We start from the raw sequence: 19,057 nt of genomic DNA, 5'->3' as shown, positions 1-19,057 counted from the left end.
AAATCAGCACAGAGACAAGCCTCAAAACTTCTGGAACAAGGTAATTTGGAGTGATGATACTAAAATTGAACTATTTGGCCACAACCATAAATGTTACATTTGGAGGTCAACAAGGCCTATGATGAAAAGAACACAATTCCTACTGTAAAGCATGGAGGTGGATCACTGATGTTTTGGGGATGTGTGAGCTACAAAGGCACAGGAAACTTGGTCAAAGTTGAAGGAAAGATGAATGCAGCACGTTATCAGCAAATAATGGAGACAAATTTGCAATCATCAGCCCCGAAGCCACCCATGGGATGTACTTGGATGTTCCAACATGATAACGATCCAAAACACAAAGCCAAGTCGACCTGTCATTGTCTACAGTAGAGCAAAGTGAAGGTTCTGGAGTGGCCATCTCAGTTTCCTGACATTAATATCAATATAATCTCTTGGGAGATCTCAAGCGCGCAGTTTATGCAAGACAGCCCAGAAATTTATAGGAACAGGAGGCTTTTTGCCAAGGAGAGTAGGCAGCTTTACCATTGGAGAAAATAAAGAACCTCATCCACAACTAACACAAAAGACTTCAAGCTGTCATTGATGTTAGAGGGGACAATACACGGTATTAAGAAATGGGGTATGTGAACTTTTGATCAGGGTCATTTGGATGTTTTGGGTTGTCATTATGATTTAAAAAAAGAGAAAACACAGTAGCTTGACAATAAATCTAACCATGAGCGGAGAAAAAGTTTTGGTGTTATCATTCATATTCTCTGAAAAAAGGCCAAGAAAGCAAACATTCTGCCGGGGTATGTAAACTTTTGAGCATAACTGTATGTGATATGGTTAGATGGGAACTTTTAATGTGTGATTGGTGAGGATGTAGTGAAGAAATGGAGTTTTTCCAAGAGTGGGCGGCGGGACCGTGTAATTTTCGAAGGGTGGAGGCGGAGCTGAGGTGGAGTCTGGGAGGAGTCTCAAGAGGGCCCTGAAACTCCTAGAGGCAGCCCTGAGAGGCCGGTACGAACCCCGAGCTTTATAGTTCGGGTTCACTCATCTCTAATGACAATATATGTAGAAAAGTATTGTGACACCTACACATTAAATCTACAGGAGCTTATATGACATCCCATTCTAAGTTCATAGGCAATAATATGGAGTCGGTTCTGCCTCTGCAGCTATAACAGCTTTCACTCTTCTGGGAAGGTTTTTTACAAGAATTTGGAGCATGTTTTGGGGAATTTTTACCCATTCACCCAATAGAGCATTTGTGGGTTTAGAACACTGATGTTGGATGAGTGTGCTGGATCGCATTCTCCCCGTAGAATCATTGTTCCTAGTGGATTATATTTACAAAATGTTCTCATGGACAAACCATACTTTGGCACATGTGGTGCCTGTGGCTTCACAGTCCTGAGAGGCAATTGAACAGGATCTGTGCCAACGCCGACAATTTGAGTATAGTCGCATGGGAACTTTTTTGGAACAAGAGAGATTCAGGGCCCGTGAGCTGCACTGAGGGGCTCAGTCATCATCTTCTTGTCCTTGTTCAGTATATGGGACTGCTGCAGTGTAATTGTAGCGGATGCCTATCCGCCATTCTTCTCTATAGGGAGGCAGCATTCTCCAGCCCAGGCAGGCAGCATTGCTCTTGTTCTGTGAGTGTCAGAACAGTTTACTTCTTGCAGATCTAACTTTAATTCCAATGAAATCCACATTAGCTAAGAACCAAACCCACACGAGGCGGATCCCTTCTCAGCTCACTGCCATTGGTGTGAGTGCACCTCCCTCTCCCCCAGCTTTCCATGCTGCCTGTCAGACACCCGACACCCCTGTATATGCTGTGTGCAACCCCTGTGTAACGTGGAATCTGGCTCCTGCTGGTTCAAGCTGCTAAATCCAATCTCTGCAAGAATCCTATACTCTATAAACAGTCAGAAGAGAAGACTTTAGGAAGAGGAGACCCTCTAAACTGTAAGTTCTGCTCTCTAGTCCCCCCAGTATGACAGCTTGTAGGGCCCCCTGGCATTGAGAGGTCTGTTGGGAGGTGTGTCTGCGGTGAAGGAGTTTCCCCACATCTTTGGGATGAGCCCATTGCTGCACTCCAGTGCACTACATGTAGACTCCTGTCAAGCAGCTTGTCATTTGTGATATTAGTTTTGCATAGGACTGCGCGGGAACTGCAGTTGTATGAAAACTTGTATGAACCACATTTTTTTCCGCGTGATTTATTTACCCATTTACACACATCATTAAAATGAATAATGACATTCTTACTGTAATTAAACCTATAAATCCTGCAGAACAGATTATGGCGTGCGGGAGTGGCAGCCTAAGGCTGCCGTCACACTAGCAGTATATGGTCAGTATTTTACCTCAGTATTTATAAGCCAAAACCAGGAGTGGAACAAATAGAGGAAAAGTATAATAGAAACATATGCACCACTTCTGTATTTATCACCAACTCCTGGTTTTGGCTTACAAATACTGAGGTAAAATACTGACCAAATACTGCTAGTGTGACGGCAGCCTAATACAAATGTACCAAGCGGCAAATGAACGCTTGCTTCACGTCATGTCTATTTGTATACAATGTCAATAGGTGGCCAAACTACGTAAATGGCAGCTAGATATTTTGTTGTAATCGTCCGTAGAGCACAATGTAGTCAGGTCTCGCTGGTTTCTGAGAACTGCTCACTATATTCAGATTGATGTGGCTTTTATGTTAGATATATATGTTATTGTGCCAACGTTTGTGGAGGAACAGTATTCCAGCTAATGGTAAGTATTGCTAGGTTTATATCGCCTGTGCCTAATATTTGTTCTTTGAGGTGCGTGGTGGAAAGGGCGGAGGTAAGAGGAGACGACATGTGATACATGGTGAGAAAGATTTACTAAAGTGCTTACACCTAGTCCTTGTCATAAAATGTATCAAAAGCTCTAAAAACATGAATTTGTCACTTCTCTAGCTTATCAGGAGGACAGGGCTCTCAAATTTTGGCTCAGATTTTTAATAGCAATAAAACTAACCAAAAAAGCAGTTTAAAGTTGAACAAAAATGCAATAAAACTGAATAAATTGGGCACCTATTCAGAATACCCAGTTAGGCATACGCTCTGTAAAAGTTTGCAGTAATCTGCCCCATTGGACCTCTTGATGAAAGGGACATGTGCATCTGCCTTTTCATAAATCTCACAAATTGCATACTGTATAAAAGTTCAATCAATCTGGAGAAGAGGTATCAATCAAGTATTCTTCTTGTAACACAATGTTCAAGACTTTACAACTGCTACAAGTTTTGCTACTTTTGCATCATCCTACATAGTTGTACATGTTCCACATTATGTCCATTGAATGAGTGCTATCTCTAGCATTTATGATGAACAATGATCAGTGTCAGACACGTCATCAGAGTGACGTGTGACAGCGGCTGAGTGCTCATTTAAATAACTAAACCAGCCCTGCTCTGCCTATACTGTGACTGAGAAGCAGACTGGCTTAGCTACTGTATAAGCAGTCAGCCAGCCCCCTTATTATCGGCACTGGTTATTGCCACCAGAGAAAATTCTGTTCTAAGTCAGACACAAATCCTGAGACAGACTTTTTAGTGGAGAATGGAGCACATTTCAGATGAGAACTATTTTAGTAAGTTTTATAACTTACTAAGTGAAGCACACTTAAAGAAGACCTTTACCCAAATTTTTCATGTTGAACTGGACACACAATGCAATAGTGGCTGCAAAGTGGAACAATTGTATTTTTTTTTTTGCCTCTGTTAGAGATAGTAGCAATCAAAGTATTTGGTCACTTATGAGATAATTGTCGTTAAGCCCAATGGATGATATCTGACAGTTTTCACTGGGGGCGTGTACTTCTTCACCCTGTATGATGCTGACCAATCATAAGCAGGCACAAAAGGTAAGAAGAACATGCCCCCATCATAGCTTACAGCAGATTTCTCAGTATGTAAAAATTGCAATGTTAGACAGCCTGGATCTCCTGAAAAATGGAAGACAGCATCCAGCAGCTGATACTTCAAAAAGACTTGTGACAGGTTGAAATGTCACATCCTATTTATGGCAGAATAGAGATGTTTTGAACTTCATCACCTGCTGGATACTGTCTACTATTTTCCTGTGCATGCTGTATCCAAGTGGGTTCCTCGGATTTTGGACCTTGCATCTTTATATGAGATAATGCCCTGATCTTCTCTTTTGTTCTTTGAAGAGTGCTGCAAACTAACCCTACAGGTTTAGAGCCTGGATCTCCTGGTCTAACCTGCTGCATGTCTGTGTGGGGGGAGGGGCAGTGCAGCTGAGTTTAGCTGTGTAACATTACAAGCCTTTCTATCAGCTCTCCTCCTTTCATAGCACTGTCACCTCTACTTTACTGTCCCACACTGCTTGTCTGGAGCTGAGAAACCAAAGTATCAGAATCACAGTTGCTCATAGCAATTTGCACTAGCTCTGCAGTGAGATGAGAACAGGGTGTCATTATATGTCACAAAGTATATGTCCGGAACATGCACTATGACTCCTCACTTCGTTTAATCTCAATGCAGATTGATTAAAAGTTGACTAAGTTGACTAAGCACAGCAGACATAAGTGTGATTACTGGTACATCTATGGACAGGTAGTTGTGGGGGGAAGGGCAGTAAAGCATAGGTGACAGTGCAATGAGAGGAGGAACTCTGATAAAAGGGTTTGTGATACAGCTAATGTGAAGTCTGCTGCCCCTCTCTTGCAAGACGTTATACCAAGAGATGAGGGTGGTATCACTATATCTCACACACTGAGAAACCTGTGCTAAACTATTATGGGGCATATTGTTTCTCTCCTGTGTTGTTGCCTGCTTATAATTGGTCAGCATCATAGAGAGGGAAGAAGTACACACCCCCAGCGAAAATGATCTAATAACACCCACTTGGACTTAACAAAGATTAACTCAATAGGCCAAATACTTTGACTGGGAATACCTCTGCAATGGACAGACGAAATAAAAACAAAACAGAACAAGTAAACTAATGTTCAATTCTGCTCTGAGCCACTATTATGTTGTGTGGTCGGCTCAACATGAAAAATATGGTGAAAGTTCATCTTAGCTGGATGACCTCCTATATATTTATTTAATAGCAACCACATTTGGCGTATTACTTGTAATCGCGGTATTGGACTGGGTGCCAGGATCCCACTAATAACATTGACTCTGGGGGCCTACTGTTGAGCTACATGCAGATATTACATTCCTCTCATTCCCAAAATGACCTATACTTCTATATAATAAGCTGATTGGTTTGTTAAATGAATGATGAGATTCTGCTCTTGTCTGTGCATAGTGAATCACATACAGTATATTGGGACACGACTGCTCATATAGGGGGTGGAGGGGCCAACCCTGCACAGCGGCCTAGTAGAAGACTCACTTTTTACCCTGTGGGCTAGTCCTAACCTGGGTATACGCAATGCAAAATCCCACAACAAATCTACCATGTGCATTCATAGCCATTGTTGTAGGTCAATATGTAATGCCATGAAGAAACAACCTTCATCTGAGGATAAAGGTCAATCTTACCATAGTCAAAATCCAAAACATTTCACAGAATCTATTACATGGAGGAACCTGCTGAGGCAAACCTGGAAGAAACAGTTACTGGGGGTTAAGAAAATGATAAAAAAAAAAAGTCTGTTGCCCATAGCAACCGTTCAGAGCACAGCTTTAATTTTTCATCAGCTGATTATGAAATGAAATCTGCCCTGTAATTGGTTGCTATGGGTAACTAAGACAATATTTCTTTTAGACCATTTTTATCAATCTCTCCCTATATTTTGATAATTTTATGTAGACCAAACATAAATTTACTCAGTAGTTCTGCTACAAAAAGAGGAAAACGCTCTCTAGCCACCCAGTAAGTCAATCCATAAAAGAGCCTTTCAACATGACAAGGCATATTAGAAAAATCAGACCAATCCGTAGACAGATGTTTCAGTGCAGAGAAGGGAAGCTAGCCTTCAACTGGGTGAAAGCACTTCAATGGATTCCAACAATTACTGGTTATCAGTTGGCAATGCTCAATGGAAAAAAATAATACCAAGTAATTCACCAAAAGGAAGACAACATGATTATCCTTGATTCTGTACCACCACACTGTGTCAAAAGCATCCAGTCAAACAGTACCCTGCTTTGTAATGAGTTGGGGTAGAAACCCCCCACATTGCTCTCTCCTGTCTACAAATGGGTGTCTAGTTTCACCAATATGGATCAGACATTTTCTTACAAGGTGGCACTAATGGGAGTTTTTACCCCTTGGAGGGATTAGTTTCACCAATATTTGACTAATATGGATCAGACATTTTCTTACAAGGTGGCACTAATGGGAGTTTTTTCCCCTTGGAGGGATCTCTTTCCAGTCCTTCTTCCTCCTCTTCTGTTGGAGGGCATAAGATATGATCTCTGTCCCCCCTTCTGGACCCCATTTCCTCAAGGGATAGCCCGCGAGTCCTCCAGACTTGGATGTTAAGGAGGTTCATGATACACATACAAAGGCCACAGTCCCCTTCCTCACCTAGACCGGAGCAGACCCCCGAGAAACTGATGGCGTCTCCTACACAGCAGACTTAACTGTACCTACTGTTTCCATTCATTAACACAACAAAACCTACTGTACATTGGATTACTCTGTGGCTAGCTGATTCTAAATATTCTCCATTCTTTGTGCTCTATAAGAGTGATAAACGTTATGAGTATATACAGTACAGTACTGTATATACAGTACAGACCAAAAATTTGGACACACCTTCTCATTTAAAGATTTTTCTGTATTTTCATGACTATTTAAATTGTACATTCACACTGAAGGCATCAAAACTATGAATTAACACATGCAGGGCTGTCACTAGGAATTTCAGGGCCCCATACTGGCAAAATTTTCAGGGCCCCCTTAAGACTCCGCCCCGCCTCCACCCCTCGAACTGTCCACAGCCCCACCGCTGTCTCTTGGCAAAACTCCACTTCTCACAAATCACACATTAACAGTTCACATCACCAGATTAAACACATAGCCAGCAGCTTTTGTTTTGGCCAAAAGGTTTTTTTTAATCTGAGACGACAACAAGGTAGACTCTTTTGGCCGGGCCCTACTCTACTCTAACCTATTAAACATTTGTTAAAATATGCAATACAATTTAGGTGTATTTTTATTTATTTTTCAATTTTTCAAATGACCAATAATACCACATACAAGGGACAAATACCACCACACCATGACCAGACACCATATTATCACCACATAGTATCCTATAATGTTATCTACAAGGAACAAATACTGCCACACCATGTGCAGACCACATATTACCACCACAGTGACTGAACAATATCACATACAAGGGACAAATACCACCGCAGCATGTCCAGACCACATATTACCATCACATGGTGACCAACTACATATAAGGAACAAATACCACCACACCATGACTAGACCACATATTACCACCACACAGTGACCGAATAATAGCACATAGAAGGAACAAATACCGCTACACCATGGCCGGACAACATATTACCACCACATTGTAACTGAATAGTACAATACTGATCATTAATTTTAAAAAAAATACTATCACCATAAGTGCTATTATACACAGGAGATCTGTATTTAGTATGCAGTGTGTGTACAGGTAATACAGTGGTCACCGATGCCATTATACACAGGAGCTCTTTATATAGTGTCAGTGTACAGGTAATACTGGGATCACCAGTGACATTATACACAGGAGCTCTGTATATAGGGTACAGTGTACATGTAATACAGCGATCACTAGTGACATTATACACAGGAGCTCTGTATATAGTGTATAGTGTACAGATAATATAGTGATCACCGGTGACATTATACACAGGAGCTCTGTATACAGTATACAGTGTATGGTGTCAGTGTACAGGTAACATACTCACCAGTGACGTCTCTAGCTAAAGTCCTTCATCTTTGCGTTTCTTTTTAATCCAGCGCAGACCGCTATCACTTCTTTCTGCCAGGACTCGTCTCTGCATAAAATAACAGTTATCTAGAGCACCGCTTCCAGAGCACATTCCCCATTTTTTCCCTTTCCTCTACACTACACATCTGACTACAGACGTTCACCCACCATTAATATATAATTGGTTATTATGCAACCCACCATTCCAAATATAAATTATAATCCGCCACTGTGCCCCACTATCTGTATATGGCCACTTTCCCCATTTAATATATAAATTAATTTGCACCTGTATTCTTTCTCCCAATTTATTACCAGTCACTTTATCCTCAACGACCCCCACTATTTACCTCCCGCTCTAAAGGCCCCTTCACATTTAGCGACGCTGCAGCGATACCGACAACGATCCGGATCGCTGCAGCGTCGCTGTTTGGTCGCTGGAGAGCTGTCACACAGACCGCTCTCCAGCGACCAACGATGCCGGTAACCAGGGTAAACATCGGGTAACTAAGCGCAGGGCCGCGCTTAGTAACCCGATGTTTACCCTGGTTACCATGCTAAAAGTAAAAAAAAACAAACAGTACATACTTACCTACAGCCGTCTGTCCTCCAGCGCTGCGCTCTGCTTCTCTGCTCTCCTCCTGTACTGTCTGGGAGCCGGAAAGCAGAGCGGTGATGTCACCGCTCTGCTTTCCGGCTCACAGCCAGTACAGGAGGAGTGCAGAGCACAGCGCTGGAGGACAGACAGCTGTAGGTAAGTATCTAGTGTTTGTTTTTTTTTACTTTTAGCATGGTAACCAGGGTAAACATCGGGTTACTAAGCGCGGCCCTGCGCTTAGTTACCCGATGTTTACCCTGGTTACCAGTGAAGACATCGCTGGATCGGTGTCACACACGCCGATCCAGCGATGTCTCCAGGGAGTCCAGCGACGAAATAAAGTTCTGGACTTTATTCAGCGACCAACGATCTCCCAGCAGGGGCCTGATCGTTGGTCGCTGTCACACATAACGATTTCATTAACGATATCGTTGCTACGTCACAAATAGCAACGATATCGTTAACAATATCGTTATGTGTGAAGGTACCTTAACTCTTACCCCAATTCATTATAGGTACAGGTCCTTCTCAAAAAATTAGCATATAGTGTTAAATTTCATTATTTACCATAATGTAATGATTACAATTAAACTTTCATATATTATAGATTCATTATCCACCAACTGAAATTTGTCAGGTCTTTTATTGTTTTAATACTGATGATTTTGGCATACAACTCCTGATAACCCAAAAAACCTGTCTCAATAAATTAGCATATCAAGAAAAGGTTCTCTAAACGACCTATTACCCTAATCTTCTGAATCAACTAATTAACTCTAAACACATGCAAAAGATACCTGAGGCTTTTATAAACTCCCTGCCTGGTTCATTACTCAAAACCCCCATCATGGGTAAGACTAGCGACCTGACAGATGTCAAGAAGGCCATCATTGACACCCTCTAGCAAGAGGGTAAGACCCAGAAAGAAATTTCTCAACAAATAGGCTGTTCCCAGAGTGCTGTATCAAGGCACCTCAATGGTAAGTCTGTTGGAAGGAAACAATGTGGCAGAAAACGCTGTACAACGAGAAGAGGAGACCGGACCCTGAGGAAGATTGTGGAGAAGGACCGATTCCAGACCTTGGGGAACCTGAGGAAGCAGTGGACTGAGTCTGGTGTGGAAACATCCAGAGCCACCGTGCACAGGCGTGTGCAGGAAATGGGCTACAGGTGCCGCATTCCCCAGGTAAAGACACTTTTGAACCATAAACAGCGGCAGAGGCGCCTGACCTGGGCTACAGAGAAGCAGCACTGGACTGTTGCTAAGTGGTCCCAAGTACTTTTTTCTGATGAAAGCAAATTTTGCATGTCATTCGGAAATCAAGGTGCCAGAGTCTGGAGGAAGACTGGGGAGAAGGAAATGCCAAAATGCCTGAAGTCCAGTGTCAAGTACCCACAGTCAGTGATGGTGTGGGGTGCCATGTCAGCTGCTGGTGTTGGTCCACTGTGTTTCATCAAGGGCAGGGTCAATGCAGCTAGCTATCAGGAGATTTTGGAGCACTTCATGCTTCCATCGGCTGAAATGCTTTATGGAGATGAAGATTTCATTTTTCAGCACAACCTGGCACCTGCTCACAGTGCCAAAACCACTGGTAAATGGTTTACTGACCATGGTATTACTGTGCTCAATTGGCCTGCCAACTCTCCTGACCTGAACCCCATAGAGAATCTGTGGGATATTGTGAAGAGAAAGTTGAGAGACGCAAGACCCAACACTCTGGATGAGCTTAAGGCCGCTATTGAAGCATCCTGGGCCTCCATAACATCTCAGCAGTGTCACAGGCTGATTGCCTCCATGCCACGCCGCATTGAAGCAGTCATTTCTGCCAAAGGATTCCCGACCAAGTATTGAGTGCATAACTGAACATTATTATTTGATGGTTTTTTTGTTTCTTATTAAAAAACACTTTTATTTGATTGGATGGGTGAAATATGCTAATTTATTGAGACAGTTTTTTTGGGTTATCAGGAGTTGTATGCCAAAATCATCAGTATTAAAACAATAAAAGACCTGACAAATTTCAGTTGGTGGATAATGAATCTATAATATATGAAAGTTTAATTGTAATCATTACGTTATGGTAAATAATGAAATTTAACACTATATGCTAATTTTTTGAGAAGGACCTGTACATGTCCCTTCTGCCTCAATTCATTGCCATGTCTTCTCTCTCTCCCACCCTCTATTCATTATCAATTGCTCTTCCCCACCCTCAAAATTCATTATTTGCTCTTCCCACCTTCAATACACCATTTGCTCTCCCCACCCCCACCTTCAATTCAATTGCTGTCCACGTCCCTCACACTCACTTCATGTGCAGTCCCCATCACCCCCACTTCATCATTTAGTCCCCTATCATCATTTAGTCCCCTATCCCCCCGTCACTTCATCTGCAGTCCCCCTTACTTCATCATTTGCAGCCCCCATCATTTCATCATGTGCAGAACCCCCTCAAACACACTTCATCATCTGCAGTCCCTATCACTCCCACATCATTTCCTGTCCCCATAACCCCCACATTATCATTTGCAGTCCCCATCACCCCCACATCATTTGCAGTCCCCATCACCCCCACATCATTTGCAGTCCAAATCACCCCCACATCATCATTTGCAGTCCCCCCCACATCATTTGCAGTCCCCATCACCCCCACATCATTTGCAGTCCCCATCACCCCCACATCATCATTTGCAGTCCCCATCACCCCCACATCATCATTTGCAGTCCCCATTATCCCCACATAATTTGCAGTCCCCATCACCCCCACATCATTTGCAGTCCTCATCACCCCCACATCATCATTTGAAGCCCCCCCCACATCATTTGCAGTCCCCATCACCCCCACATCATCATTTGCAGTCCCCCCATATCATTTGCAGTCCCCATCACCCCCACATCATCATTTGCAGTCCCCATCACCCCCACATCATCATTTGCAGTCCCCATCACCCCCACATCATCATTTGCAGTCCCCCCACATAATTTGCAGTCCCCATCACCCCCACATCATCATTTGCAGTCCCCATCACCCCCACATCATCATTTGCAGTCCCCATCACCCCCACATCATCATTTGCAGTCCCCATCACCCCCACATCATTTGTAGTCCCCATCACCCACACATCATCATTTGCAGTCCCCCCACATCATTTGCAGTCACCATCACCCCCACATCATTTGCAGTCCCCATCACACCCACATCATTTGCAGTCCCTATCACACCCACATCATTTGCAGTCCCCATCACCCCCACATCATCATTTGCAGTCCCCCCACATCATTTGCAGTCCCCATCACCCCCACATCATTTGCAGTCCCCATCACACCCACATCATTTGCAGTTTCCATCACCCCCACATCATTTGCAGTCCCCATCACCCCCACATAATTTGCAGTCCCCATCACCCCCACATCATTTGCAGTCCTCATCACCCCCACATCATCATTTGCAGTCCTCATCACCCCCACATCATCATTTGCAGTCCCCCCACATCATTTGCAGTCCACATCACCCCCACATCATTTGCAGTCCCCATCACCCCTACATCATCATTTGCAGTCCCCCCACATCATTTGCAGTCCCCATCACCCCCACATCATTTGCAGCCCCCATCACCCCCACATCATTTGCAGTCCCCATTATCCCCACATCATTTGCAGTCCCCATCACCCCCACATCATTTGCAGTCCCCATCACCCCCACATCATTTGCAGTCCCCATCACCTCCACATCATTTGCAGTCCCCATCACCCACACATCATCATTTGCAGTCCCCCCACATAATTTGCAGTCCACATCACCCCCACATCATCATTTACAGTCCCCATTATCCCCACATCATTGCAGTCCCCATCACCCCCTCATCATTTGCAGTCCCCATCACCCCCACATCATTTGCAGTCCCCATCACCCCCACATCATCATTTGCAGTCCCCCACATCATTTGCAGTCCCCCCACATCATTTGCAGTCCCCATCACCCCCACATCATTTGCAGTCCCCATCACCCCCACATCATTTGCAGTCCCCATCACCCCATCATTTGCAGTCCCCATCACCCCCACATCATCATTTGCAGTCCCCATCACCCCCACATCATTTGCAGTCCCCCCACATCATTTGCAGTCCCCATCACTCCCACATCATTCGCAGTTCCAATCACCCCCACATCATCATTTGCAGTCCCCTATCCCCCTTCACTTCATCTGCAGTCCCCCTTACTTCATCATTTGCAGCCCCAATCATTTCATGTGCAGTACCCCCTCAAATACACTTTATCATTTGCAGCCCCCTATTATTTCATCATGTGCAGTACTCCCTAAAACACACTCCATCATCTGCAGTCTCACTCCCCCTCACCTCACCTATTTAAAAAAACAAAAATGTTTTTATACTTACCTCAGTCTTTCCCGGGGCGTCTAGTGTTTTCAGCAGTGAAGCAGCAGCTAGAATGTATGGGCTGCTGAGAGGACCTGACAGGAGCCCATACATTCTAGCACATTCACTACTGAGACGGGCCAGGCTAGAATGTATGGGCTGTAGTCAGGACCTGCAGGGAGCCCATACATTCTAGCTACAGCCGAGCAGGAGCTGCGCAGCCGACTAGGTGAGACGGCCGTGCACAGCTCCAAGAAGCTCCGATCAGTAGAAGCACAGCAGTGGGGCCCCGGATCTGCGGGCCCCTCTGTGTACTGCTGCTGACCGGGCCCCATACAGCAGTAACGGCTGTAATGCCCTGATGGCGGCCCTGAAAACATGTGATATTATATACTTAACAAAAAAGTGTGAAACAACTGAAATTATGTCTTATATTCTAGGTTCTTCAAAGTAGCCACCTTTTGCTTTGATGACTGCTTTGCACACTCTTGGCATTCTCTTGATGAACTTCAAGAGGTATTCATTGGGAATGGTTTTCACTTCACAGGTGTGCTCTGTCAGGTTTAATAAGTGGGATTTCTTGCCTTATAAATGATGTTGGGACCACCAGTTGTCTTGTGCAGAAGTCTAGTGGATACACAGCTGATAGTCCTACTGAATAGACTGTTAGAATTTGTATTATGGCATGAAAAAAGCAGATAAGTAAAGACAAACGAGTGGCCATCATTACTTTAAGAAATGAAGGTCAGTCAGTCCAAAAAATTGGGAAAACTTTGAAAGTGTCCCCAAGTGGAGTGGCAAAAACCATCAAGTGCTACAAAGACACTGGCTCACATGAGGACCGCCCCAGGAAAGGAAGACCAAGAGTCACCTCTGCTTCTGAGGATAAGTTTATCCGAGTCACCAGCCTCAGAAATCGCAGGTTAACAGCAGCTCAGATTAGAGACCAGGTCAATGCCACACAGAGTTCTAGCAGCAGACACATCTCTACAACATCTGTTAAGAGGAGACTTTGTGCAGCAGGCCTTCATGGTAAAATAGCTGATAGGAAACCACTGCTAAAGACAGGCAACAAGCAGAAGAGGCTTGTTTGGGGTAAAGAACACAAGGAATGGACATTAGACCAGTGGAAATCTGTTTTTTGGTCTGATGAATCCAAATTTGAGATCTTTGATTCCAACCACCGTGTCTTTGTGCGACACAGAAAACGTGAACGGATGGACTCTACATGCCTGGTTCCCACCGTGAAGCATGGAGGAGGTGTGATGGTGTCGGGGTGCATTGCTGGTGACACTGTTGGGGATTTATTCAAAATTGAAGGCATACTGAACCAGCATGGCTACCACACCATCATTTATTTTTCCACAGGACAATGACCCCAAACACACCTCCAGGCTGTGTAAGGGCTATTTGGCCAAGACAAAAAGTGATGGGGTGCTACACCAGATGACCTTGCCTCTACAGTCACCAGACCTGAACCCAATCGAGATGGTTTGGGGTGAGCTGGACCGCAGAGTGAAGGCAAAAGGGCCAACAAGTGCTAAGCATCTCTGGGAATTCTTTCAAGATTGTTGGAAGACCATTCCAGGTGACTACCTCTTGAAGCTCATCAAGAGAATGCCAAGAGTGTGCAAAGTAGTCATCAAAGCGAAAGGTGGCTACTTTGAAGAACCTAGAATATAAGACATAATTTCAGTTGTTTCACACTTTTTTGTTAAGTATATAATTCCACATGTGTTAATTCATAGTTTTGATGCCTTCGGTATGAATGTACAATTTTCATAGTCATGAAAATACAGAAAAATCTTTAACCCCCAAGGGTGGTTTGCACGTTAATGACCAGGCCAATTTTTACAATTCTGACCACTGTCCCTTTATGAGGTTATAACTCTGGAACGCTTCAACAGATCCCAGTGATTCTGACATTGTTTTCTCATGACATATCGTACTTCATGATAGTGGTAAAATTTCTTTGATATTACCTGCGTTTATTTGTGAAAAAAAATGGAAATTTGGCGAAAATTTTGAAAATTTCGCAATTTTCCAACTTTCAATTTTTATGCAATTAAATCACAGAGATATGTCACACAAAATACTTAATAAGTAACATTTCCCACATGTCTACTTTACATCAGCGCAATTTTGGAACCAAAATTTTTTTTTGTTAGGGAGTTATAAGGGTTAAAAGTTGACCAGCAATTTCTCATTTTTACAACACCATTTTTTTTTAGGGACCACATCTCATTTGAAGTAATTTTGAGGGGTCTATATGATAGAAAATACCCAAGTGTGACACCATTATAAAAACTGCACCCCTCAAGGTGCTCAAAACCACATTCAAGAAGTTTATTAACCCTTCTGGTGCTTCACAGGAATTTTTGGAATGTTTAAATAAAAATGAACATTTAACTTTTTTTCACAAAAAATTTACTTCAGCTCCAATTTGTTTTATTTTACCAAGGGTAACAGGAGAAAATGGACCCCAAAAGTTGTTGTACAATTTGTCCTGAGTACGCCGATACCCCGTATGTGGGGGTAAACCACTGTTTGGGTGCATGACAGAGCTCAGAAGCGAAGGAGCGCCATTTGACTTTTCAATGCAAAATTGACAGGAATTGAGATGGGACGCCATGTTGCGTTTGGAGAGCCACTGATGTGCCTAAACATTGAAACCCCCCACAAGTGACACCATTTTGGAAAGTAGACCCCCTAAGGAACTTATCTAGAGGTGTGGTGAGCACTTTGACCCACCAAGTGCTTCACAGAAGTTTATAATGCAGAACAGTAAAAATAAAAAATCATTTTTTTCACAAAAATTATCTTTTCGCCCCGAATTTTTTATTTTCCCGAGGGTAACAGAAAAAATTGGACCCCAAAAGTTGTTGTACAATTTGTCCTGAGTACGCTGATAGCCCATATGTGGGGGTAAACCACTGTTTGGGCGCATGGGAGAGCTCGGAAGGGAAGGAGCGCCGTTTGACTTTTCAATGCAAAATTGACAGGAATTGAGATGGGACGCCATGTTGCATTTGGAGAGCCACTGATGTGCCTAAACATTGAAACCCCCACACAAGTGACACCATTTTGGAAAGTAGACCCCTAAGGAACTTATCTAGATGTGTGGTGAGCACTTTGACCCAACCAGGGCTTCACAGAAGTTTATAATGCAGAGCCGTAAAAATAAAACAAAAATTTTTTCCCACAAAAATTATTTTTTAGCCCCCAGTTTTGTATTTTCCCGAGGGTAAAAGGAGAAATTGGACCCCAAAAGTTGTTGTCCAATTTGTCCTGAGTGCGCTGATACCCCATATGTGTGGGGGAACCACCGTTTGGGCGCATGGGACGGCTCGGAAGGGAAGGAGCACCATTTGGAATGCAGACTTAGATGGAATGGTCTGCAGGCGTCACATTGCGTTTGCAGAGCCCCGAATGTACCTAAACAGTAGAAACCCCCCACAAGTGACACCATTTTGTAAAGTAGACCCACTAAGGAACTCATCTAGATGTGTTGTGAGAGCTTTGAACCCCCAAATATTTCACTACAGTTTATAACGCAGAGCTGTGCAAATAAAAAAAAAAAATTCCCCCAAAAATTATGTTTTAGCCCCCAGTTTTGTATTTTCCCGAGGGTAACAGGAGAAATTGGACCCCAAAAGTTGTTGTCCAATTTGTCCTGAGTACGCTGATACCCCATATGTGGGGGGAACCACCATTTGGGCACATGGGAGGGCTCGGAAGGGAAGGAGCGCCATTTGGAATGGTCTGCAGGCGTCACATTGCGTTTGCAGAGTCCCTAATGTACCTAAACAGTAGAAACCCCCCACAAGTGACCCCATATTTGAAACTAGACCCCCAAGGAACTTATCTAGATGTGTTATGAGTACTTTGAGCCCCCAAGTGTTTCACTACAGTTTATAACGCAGAGCCGTGAAAATAAAAATCTTTTTTTTTTCCCACAAAAATTATTTTTTAGCCCCCAGTTTTGTATTTTCCCAAGGGTAACAGGAGAAATTGGACCCCAAAAGTTGTTGTCCAATTTGTCCTGAGTATGCTGATACCTCATATGTTGGGGTAAACCCCTGTTTGGGCACACGGGAGAGCTCGGAAGGGAAGGAGCACTGTTTTACTTTTTCAACGCAGAATTGGCTGGAATTGAGATCGGACGCCATGTCGCGTTTGGAGAGCCCCTGATGTGCCTAAACAGTGGAAACCCCCCCAATTATAACTGAAACCCTAATCCAAACACACCCCTAACCCTAATCCCAACGGTAACTCTAACCACACCTCTAACCCGGACACACCCCTAACCCTAATCCCAACCCTATTACCAACCATAAATGTAATCCAATCCCTAACCCTAACTTTAGCCCCAACCCTAACCCCAACTGTAGCCTTAACCGTAGCCCCAACCCTAGCCCTAACCCTATCCCTAACCCTAACCCTAGCCCTAACGGGAAAATGGAAATAGATACTTTTTTTTATTTTTTTATTTTTTTCCCTAACTAAGGGGGTGATGAAGGGGGGTTTGATTTACTTTTATAGCGGGTTTGTTAGCGGATTTTTATGATTGGCAGCCGGCACACACTGAAAGACGCTTTCTATTGCAAAAAATATTTTTTGCATTACCACATTTTGAGAGCTATAATTTTTCCATATTTGAGTCCACAGAGTCATGTGAGGTCTTGTTTTTTTGCGGGACGAGTTGACGTTTTTATTGGCAACATTTTCGGGCACATGACATATTTTGATCGCTTTTTATTCCGATTTTTGTGAGGCAGAATGACCAAAAACCAGCTATTCATGAATTTCTTTTGGGGGAGGCGTTTATACCGTTCCGCGTTTGGTAACATTGATAAAGCAGTTTTATTCTTCGGGTCAGTACGATTACAGCGATACCTCATTTATATCATTTTTTTATGTTTTGGCGCTTTTATACGATAAAAGCTATTTTATAGAAAAAATAATTATTTTTGCATCGCTTTATTCTGAGGACTATAACTTTTTTATTTTTTTGCTGATGATGCTGTATGGCAGCTCATTTTTTGCGGGACAAGATGACGTTTTCAGCAGTGCCATGGTTATTTATATCTGTCTTTTTGATCGCGTGTTATTCCACTTTTTGTTCGGCGGTATGATAATAAAGCGTTGTTTTTTGCCTCGTTTTTTTTTTTTTTCTTACGGTGTTTACTGAAGGGGTTAACTAGTGGGACAGTTTTATAGGTTGAGTCGTTGCGGACGCGGCGATACTAAATATGTGTACTTTTATTGTTTTTTTTTTATTTAGATAAAGAAATGTATTTATGGGAATAATATTTTTTTTCTTTATTTAGGAATTTATTTATTTTTTTACACATGTGGAAATTTTTTTTAAAACTTTTTTACTTTTACATCACAGATCGTTGATCTGACAGATTGCACAGCACTCTGTCAGATCACCGATCTGTCGGAGAGCATTGCAGGCTTACCAAGTGCCTGCTCTGAGCAGGCACTTGGTAAGCCACCTCCCTCCCTGCAGGACCCGGATGCCGCGGCCATCTTGGATCCGAGCCTGCTGCAGCGAGGAAGGAGGTAAGAAACCCTCGGAGCAACGCAATCATATCGCGTTGCTGCGGGGGTCTCAGGGAAGCCCGCAGGGAGCCCCCTCCCTGCGCGACGCTTCCCTATACCGGCGGCACAACGTGATCATGTTTGATCGCGGTGTGCCGGGGGTTAATGTGCCAGGGCCGCTCCTGGCACATAGCGCCGGATGTCAGCTGCGATAGGTGTGTCCAAACTTTTGGTCTGTACTGTATATATATATATATATATATATATATATGACTGGACATATAGGAATTCTCATTAACTGTAATTTTAATTAGTTTAATTTCAGCAACTATAATAGAATTTTGCATCAGCCTTTGCATCGCAAATGATGGCAATGATATTGAAGAAGTTATTTAATATTTATAAAATGTTCCACACGGTGCTTGCAGGGAGGTGTCATCACGCAAGGATAGACCTTTGATACACATCTGCTCATGCTCATATTCTGAAACAATATTTTGTGGCGTTCCATTTTTTTGTACATAGGACTGGATGACCTAACTTAACCTAGACATTTTCCAGCTAAAAGAAAT

General features: G+C 43.2%; 1 protein-coding gene across 2 annotated transcripts in view; it reads left to right on the top strand.

Annotated features, from left to right (window-relative positions):
- Window positions 1-1,801: 1,801 nt before the first annotated feature.
- SLC7A2 (solute carrier family 7 member 2) overlaps window positions 1,802-19,057 on the top strand; it is a 155,736-nt gene continuing 138,480 nt past the window's right edge. Inside the window, exon 1 of one of the 2 annotated variants that reach the window (XM_069744398.1) lies at window positions 1,802-1,959. The gene's annotated coding sequence lies outside the window, so the exon portion shown is untranslated. The remainder of the gene's footprint in view (window positions 1,960-19,057) is intronic. The other variant, XM_069744401.1, reaches the window with a different exon arrangement.

Source organism: Ranitomeya imitator, chromosome 1, assembly GCF_032444005.1.
Source record: "Ranitomeya imitator isolate aRanImi1 chromosome 1, aRanImi1.pri, whole genome shotgun sequence".
Lineage (NCBI taxonomy): Eukaryota > Metazoa > Chordata > Amphibia > Anura > Dendrobatidae > Ranitomeya > Ranitomeya imitator.
The sequence above is the reverse complement of the archived record's forward strand: the minus strand, read 5'-3'. Positions and strand labels throughout refer to the sequence as shown.